Raw genomic sequence first — 8,857 nt, 5'->3', positions numbered from 1 at the left:
TTACCATCTTTAACAAAGCTGATGGTGGAGTCGAAATGAAATGAAATGAAATGGGGTTTAACGTCCTACTGTTCTGCTCCAAACCTGGGCTAATGAAGACGGGCATACGCCATACAGTGTGCTATGAGGGAAATTTTGCCCGGACAGCGGCACTACGGCCTACTCTTATATCGAATTCCAACTGCCAAGGGATCTTTTACGTGCACGCCAATGTGTACACGGGACCTCGGTTTTTCGTCCCATCCGAACGACTAGACAGCTTTCCTTGTCAGCCCCTCCGTCCTGCATCACTGACAAGGGAGAACCACGCCAGAAAATCTGGATGAACTTTCTCGGCCAATGCAGGGATCGAACACCCGACCTCCAGGCTAGCGAGCTAGCGTCTTACCCACTTAGCCACGTGATCCCCAGGTGGAGTCGAATCTTGGTTGCTTAGTAACACTATATTTAATGAAAGTGGAAACTATGAAATTGATAATGAAAATTTTACCTTTTTCAGGACCTCCAAGGATGCCTACAAATATTCCATACATCTCAGAAGTTTATCCCGACTCTCTCTTGTTGTCATGGAGATCTGTTGAATTACCTGCAAGAATAACAGATTACTCACCTGTACGATACAACATTGAAGTACAGGAATCCCCACTGTTTCAGTGGCGCCCTCTAGCTCACGGTATTCCCCGCACCCAGTATCGTGTGACTGGACTAAAACCAGATCGGGATTATGTATTCCGTGTACGAGCGGAGAGTAATTATGGTTTGAGTGAACCGACTGATACCATCACAGTTAAACGAAGACCAGGTAAGTAAAGTTATTTCGTGATCCGATCAGAATTGGATAAATACATCACATGGGGTTTAGTATATCACGTTCCTGAACCAAACTTGCTAATGAAGAAGGTATACCTCATGCAGTATGGCACAATCAAGATTTTTCTCAGACAATATAGGTTGCGCATTCTGCGGTTTCCTCCCACAAATAAAGACCCTAACACCATATGTTAGTCCCGAAATGACCTAGTGTGTGTCATGTTAAACCCTCTCTCTCTCTCTCTCTCTCTCTCTCTCTCTCTCTCTCAAACAATACACTATGGTCTACTCATATTTCTATTACCAAATGTCAGGGGATTTTAATGTGGTGAAAATGGAACTTGGCTTTTCATTTCATCTATACAAGTAGATACTTTTTATTGCCAAGCAACTTGTCCTGTATCACTGACAACAGTGGAACCAGGAAGGAAAATCCTGAGAAATTTTGTTAGCCAACACTCTGGTCTGAGACACTGGGACTTCTGGGTAAAATCATTAAAGACAAGTAATGTGTTAAAATAAAATATATATGAGGCAAGTGGTGTGAATCGTGTGATTGAACTACGAAATGATTCAACTTTCAAATATATACTCGTTTAGATAGCCAGTCCTTTGAGGGAATTAATAAATAATTAACAGAACACAATTTTTATGGGAAACAATCACTGGTTTTATTCTAATAGCACGACGTTTCGACAAGTATCCTCTTATCGTTATCAAGCACAATGACATTTAGTAAACTTGGATTTAATATATAAGAGTTCATGATGAAGCCATTTACAAAAATTAAATAATAATAACATTAAGAAGTAAAAGATTAAGCAAAAACAACACAATATAATAGACCCACGGTCCAACCAAAGGATAATGTTGACTAACAATGAATGCCTTCAAAGGGAGCCATTGGGTGAAACCATATTGCAGTTAATGAGGTGATCAAGATGAGACCATTCACCAAGAAATACAAACACAACATAACCCTACATCCATTGTCTAAATAAACATGAAAAATATATGCGTACTAATTAAGCAATCCAGGAAATAAATGATGTTAAACAAATGTAAACCATAACAAAATATGAAAAAAACAATAAATAATAGGAATAAATAAGCAATATGAGGTGATTAAACATGTATAGGTCGGAAGGCTGATTGTGAGAAACCAGTAGAGTGATATATTAAGTAATGTAGACAGTTTGTAATATTGAGGTAACGACGTAAAGTAAAGCCGCTGAGTTGAGGAATAAGAACCCTTTAAGTGGTATTATTTATCCTGATAACGTGATCATATGCCCTTGAAATGTGAAGCCCTGCGTCCCTGTTCAGTTCTGGTGAGTATCTTCTAATGTTAATTGCTTCTAGGATTTTCCTGGTTTTCTTGTTCTGTTGGTTGGATGTAAGAATCTGCACATCGTTCCATTCAACTCTATGCTGCGGGTGGTTTCGAAGATGCTCTGCTATGGCTGAATTGTTGGTAGCAGCTTTGGATCTGTGTTCCGATATTCGTTTATCTAGGGGTCGTTTACTTTCGCCAATGTATGAGAAATCACAAGAGCAGTTGACTTGGTAGACGACTCCCTTAGGCTGAATAGGTAGGCTTGGCTTTAGTTTGCCATTCGCTTTCAGTATCTGTTTTAATGTGGTAGGGACAGAGAATGTGGTATCAATGTTGGACTTCTTGAGTAGTTTGCTGACTTGGTATGATAGGTTGCCATAAAATGGTAAAATTATTCTAATCATCTCTTTGGGCGTTTTTTGTTGGCTTTTTTTGATATTTTTTGATATTTTTTGTTGTTTCTTTGATTTGTTTCATGACTAGTTCTGGAGGGTAGTTGTTCAAGTTGCAAAACACATGACGTAGATGTTCCAATTCATCCTGCAGGAATTCGGGTTCACTAATGCTTATGGCTCTGCGTGTTAGGGTTGATATCAGGGCTTTTTTGATGTAGTGGGGGTGGCTAGAGTTGTAATTAATATACTGATCTGTATGGATTGGTTTCCGATATATTTTGGTTTTCAATTGATTGTTAACTTTCACAACTTGAACATCTAAAAATGGTAGTGCTTCATCTTTTTCGGTCTCAATGGTGAATTTAATTCTGGGATGCTGTTTATTCATGTGATCTAATAGGGTCATTGGTTCATCTTTTTCTTCCAGTACCACAAACGTATCGTCGACCTTGCGCAACCACGTAATTAGAGTAACAGGTGAGGTTCTGAGTGCGCGTTCTTCGAAGTCAGTCATGAAAATTTCAGAAATTAAAGGTGAAAGGGGGCTGCCCATAGGTAAACCACTAACTTGCTTGTATAGGTCATCCCCCCAGGTAAAGTATGTGGAATCAAGGCACATGGTGGCTAATTCGATGATATTATCAGTAGATAATTTAGTTTCCAAGGGTACTTCAAGGTCGTTTATTCGGGAGCGGAGGGCTTCAATAGCTTCTTGGCGTGGTACATTGGTAAAGAGATCAACTACATCGTATGACACAATTCTTCCAGGACGGCTTATTTCTCTAATTTTCTTACAAAAACCCCCAGAGTCTTTAATGAAGGAGGTAGAGGTAGTTCCTAATGGGGCAACATTGTACAAAACAGAGTCCCTAGAACAAACTAACAATCTGGCCTTAATTGTGTTCCTTTGAAGGAATTAATAAATAATTGTGTTCCTTTGAGTGAATTAATAAATAATTGTGTTCCTTTGAGGGAATTAATAAATAATTGTGTTCGTTTCAGTGAATTAATAAATAATTGTGTTCCTTTGAGGGAATTAATAAATAATTGTGTTCGTTTCAGTGAATTAATAAATAATTGTGTTCCTTTGAGTAAATTAATAAATAATTGTGTTCCTTTGAGTGAATTAATAAATAATTGTGTTCTTTTGAGGGAATTAATAAATAATTGTGTTCCTTGAGTGAATTGATAAATAATTGTGTTCTTTTGAGTGAATTAATAAATAATTGTGTTCTTTTGAGGGAATTAATAAATAATTGTGTTCCTTTGAGTGAATTAATAAATAATTGTGTTCTTTTGAGGGAATTAATAAATAATTGTGTTCCTATGAGTAAATTAATAAATAATTGTGTTCCTTTGAGGGAATTAAGAATTTTTTTTTTTACAGTTTTACCAACCCTACCAACAGATGAACCAATGATAATGGACGTCAGACCATCGTCTGTCAGGTTGTCATGGAGACCAGCCTCGATTCCATCCTACATGCACGATACCAAGATACCTGTGTCTTATACGATCTTCTGTCAGGAACTACCAGACACTAACTGGCGTCCGATTGTACGGCGTGTGCCACACACCGATTACACAGTGATGGGACTAGCCCCTAATCGAGACTACGCTTTCCGAGTTCAAGCTGAGAATGATTACGGAACGAGTAAACCGACTCTCCCGACCAGATTACTCAGACGACCAGGTAATTCTGTGTAACAAATTTATTATCCAGAGTGTTTGCTGTTGCTGCTCTGGAAAAATGATATATACTACCAATTGAACTTTGTTTTGTGACTACTTTGTCAATCTTCAAATCATGGTTAAAAACTCATTTTTTCAAAATCTATGAGTAATATTAACAAATTCTTAGAAACAAAGAACCGGTGTTTATAGTTTTGTATGCGCGATGAGAATGGTAGGTGGATTTGGCACTACAAAAATGGACATTGGTCTCTATCCAAAATTCTCGTCCTGATTTCACTCTTTGGAAATCAATTGGAAATCTCTATATTTTATTTTTGTTTCAGATTATACTCTTCCCATCGAATACCCAGAAATAGATGAATATGAACTATCATCGTTACTGTTGTCATGGCGACAACCTACGTTACCAGCCCTGAAATCTAAACCATTGACCTATGCCCTGGAGAATTACGAACCAATCCACAAGAAGTGGGTTCCGTTTGCGAGTAAAATACCAGACACCTCGTACAGAGTATCAGAGTTAGCTCCCTCTAAAGATTATATGTTCCGTGTACGACCAGAGATAGGAGCCGAATATCTGGAGCCATCTTTACCAATATCGTACTCAAGAAAGAGATGTAAGTATTGTCAGATCTAAATCGTAAGGGTTGTCATAGATGTAACATGTTAGTGCTAAGCTCGGAAATAGTAAATGTAATGTGCAAGTTAAAAGGTGGCGATAAAAAATTGAAAATGGCGATAATGCTAATGATAATGGTTTGGGGAGTAGTGGTTTTTATCCTGGTTTTTATCACAATCACATAGCGACGTACTATAAATTAATTAATTATACACCACTGATTATTGGGTGTGTGGGTGTGTGGGGGGGGGGGTTACCACATTGTTAATGCGTTTGTCATTGAGTCAAGTGGCATGGTTTCAATTCCTCGCTTGTACGTGATTACAAATTGAAAGTTGCGATAATTATTGCGATAATGTTTTAGCAGTGATAGAATTTCTGTTTGATTTTCTAATCCCACATTAACCTTTGAGTGACCATTATGTTCAGTGTCGATCAAAAATGAAATGAAATGGGGTTTAACGGTTAACTGTTCTGCTTCGACTGAGCTAATGAAGACACACAGAAACCTTTTACATGCACAGCATAAATAGATCAACTGACTGATAATAATGTTTTATACATTTGTCAACATGACTGATTCCCTAAAATATTTGTGTATTTCAGGGCTTCCATCTGTTCCTGTCGAACGACCAGAGATATTTGAAATGGAACCTGAATCAGTGCACGTCTCCTGGAGACCTGTCCGTCTGCCTGGATATGATATGACCGACATGCCTCGACGATTCCGATTGGAGATGAGAGATTTATCTGGTCCTCATTGGACAACTGTCGTACCCAGTACTGGTGACTTGAACTATCGTATTCGTAACCTGGATCCAGACACAGATTACGCTTTCCGTGTCCGTGCCATCACAGATGACGGTGTCAGCGAACCTTCACCTGCTGTCTTCTTACACAGACGACCAGGTAACCATGGAGATGTGTTTTTTTGATTTTAATGGCATTTTGGAATGTGACGAAAGCTATATGCACACATCAAGGATTATTTGTCTGTGGTTTTCCATCAATAGCCTGCTTTAAATTATACAACCGGATGGAATGCAACTATAGTGGTAGGGAATGGTATGATGCGTGCTCATTGAATTAAGTGTTGTGGTTTCAATTGGCCAATAGTTCTTGACACAGAGAAAGTCTGCCAACCCAACTTCATGGGTTTTCTCTGGGTATTCCAGTTTCCTCCCACTGCTAAAGACCCCACCAGGCAACCAAATTATTGAAATAAAATTGAACCATATGTTAGTCCCAAAATCACCACATTTGTGTCGAGTGGATGTTAAACTCTATCCAGAAATATTTCTTATGTCATGTAGCATATCGTTTTCTGAATAATGTTTATAATTAGTATTACACATTCACATGCACATAAAAGAATCCTTGGCAGTTGGAAATGAAAGATAATTTTGCAGAAACACTATTAGGGTGAAATTCTCCTTCTCGTAACCATTGAAATAAAAATTACCATGTTGTCCCAAAATGACCAAAGTATGGTACTGACATTAAACCCTGTTCCTAGACAGTAATCAAATATTTCTGAATGTCAAGACTGTGCTATTTATAACACTTTGGTCCTTAAGACAATTTTGAATATATAGTTATACATAAAAATACAGTGATATTTTGATAATCATTGTCAAGATATCCATCAAATTCTGTTTGTTAATTGACCTATGGTTGGTAGACCAAATAAGGTAATGTCTCCTCCTTTAGTCGTGTGAAATAAAGAGGTTTATTCCATATTTGGGATGGAAATTAACATCAAGGCTATCTAAGACGTGCAGAAATTAGGGTGTAGAGCGAGATGGATCAGAGCTCATTTAGATATTCTAAGCAGCCATTATTATTGAGAACGAGGAACCTTCAAAGCCATTACATTTACATATTCTCCAAATCTTCATAACTTCACTCAGAATGAAGTAATTTGACTGAAATTTTCAGTATTTCTTTTTCGTTATCTATTTTTGAATAATTACAGTAAAAACTGCCAGCTGTTTATCTAAATCTTATATAATGTATCTTTAATCAATCTGTTCTGATCTTTTTTTACAGTTTTATATCTAGAGCCCCTCATAGGTTACCAGAACCACTGTCCGGGCAATAAGTCGCATTGTACACATAGAATTTAAAAAATACAAAATGACTGTTATATTGTGTTGAAATTAAACCCAATTCTATTTGATAACCCCAGATTAATAAAAATGTCTGATTTTTATTTTGACAGTTATTTCTAGAGCCCCTCTCAGATTACCTGAAATCACTTCTGTTGATGATACATCCATTGCTCTCGGCTGGCAACGCGTGGATATACCGGCCTTCGAGTACGATCAGGAACCCATGACCTTCCTTATTGAAGGTCAACGACTACCCGACTACAACTGGCGCCCTCTAGCCCGTGGATTAACAGACACATCTTACCGTGTGAAGGAATTAGACCCACATGGCGACTACCATTTTCGAATTCGAGGCGAGTCGTCTGTTGGGGTAACAGAACCTTCACCTGTTATTCCATTTTACAGACAGCCAGGTAAATATTTTTATCTCGTTTTAACATAGTAGACAGGAGCAGTGGGCACGGCTAGTTCAGGAAAACGTTTGTCCGTTAACCTGTAGGTCCAAGGTTCCATCCCGATATTGAACCAAAATTGTTTTAACATAGGCGGGAGCGGCTATTTGAGGAAGACGTTGGCTCGCTAACCTGTAAGTTGCGTGTTTGATGCCGGTGTTGGCTGAGAAAGTTTATCAGGATTTTACCAGCGTAGTTCCCACTTGTCAGTGGCGGTGCAGGGACAATGTATAGACGTAGCAAACATAAGCACATGGTATGTAAACCTCGACGACTACCCCAGTTCCTGAAAAAGAATCAAGACAAAAGTCATATATTAACAAAACAGTGTGAAACTACTGCTACCTACTCCAAACTAGCTAATGCTACCTACTGCCCAAACCACGCGAGTCACAGAACTAGTAAATGATTCTGAAATACATCACTGTTATATTCATGTGACTCAAGGAGAGCTAGGGAAGTAGTACTTCCCTTTAGTTGCTTGTGTTCAATATGCTAAAGGGGCAATTTGTCGATTCATTGTTTTTTTTAAGCAGTGTTGATGTTGAAGAGTAAGGCTTCACACTGACTTTAACTTGTCCGATTTCATTAGCATGATCTAATACCAAAAATTCTTTAATTGAATATTTTAAAATTATCAAAAATATTTTTACAGTGCGAAGTGGTGTACCCATTGCCAGACCAACCATCCTAGATGAAGATGCTACCACGGCCAGATTGCGATGGTCTCCAGCCTACATTCCCAACTACCTCCAATCAATGCCCAAATCGTACGTTATTGAGAAACAGGAATCTCCATCAAGAACATGGCGTCCTCTAGCTAAAGGTGTTACATCTACTGATTATACCGTCACAGATCTCAGTCCGAGAAAAGATTATCATTTCCGTATCCGTGCTGTGACACCATCAGGTCGGCTGAGTGAACCGACACCACCAATACCCTACTACAGAACACAGTGTAAGTATTCTATAGTAATAGGTAGAAGTCCTAGTCAAGGAACTTAACAGCGTTAGTCTTTAAGATGTGTTTATACAAGCATAATTGAACACTTAGGGAGAGGGGTCTAATATAGGCTATGCCTGTTCCCCAATCCCTATTCAGATACAAATCTGAATAAAAAATATTGTTAAAAAAAAAAATTAAACACTTATTATCTTCATGTGATATTTGTAATGGGAGAGACAAAGGAATGGGGTTTAACATTTTGGAAATATGGTACAATTTTATTTCAGTAATTCTCTAGCGCTAAGGGGTCTCCAGCAGTGGCAGGAATCTGGAGAAATCCCACAAAGTTATCCAACGACCCTACAACTTTGTCACATACAAGTTTGGGATCGTAAACCTACATCTTGATCCAGTGACAACCCTTGTGATCTAAAGTGTATTATTTCTATGTTTCAGTATTGAAATACGAACCTCTACCTATTTATCAGATGCC

Source organism: Patella vulgata, chromosome 9 (assembly GCF_932274485.2).
Source record: "Patella vulgata chromosome 9, xgPatVulg1.2, whole genome shotgun sequence".
Taxonomy (NCBI): Eukaryota; Metazoa; Mollusca; class Gastropoda; family Patellidae; genus Patella; species Patella vulgata.
The sequence above is the reverse complement of the archived record's forward strand: the minus strand, read 5'-3'. Positions refer to the sequence as shown.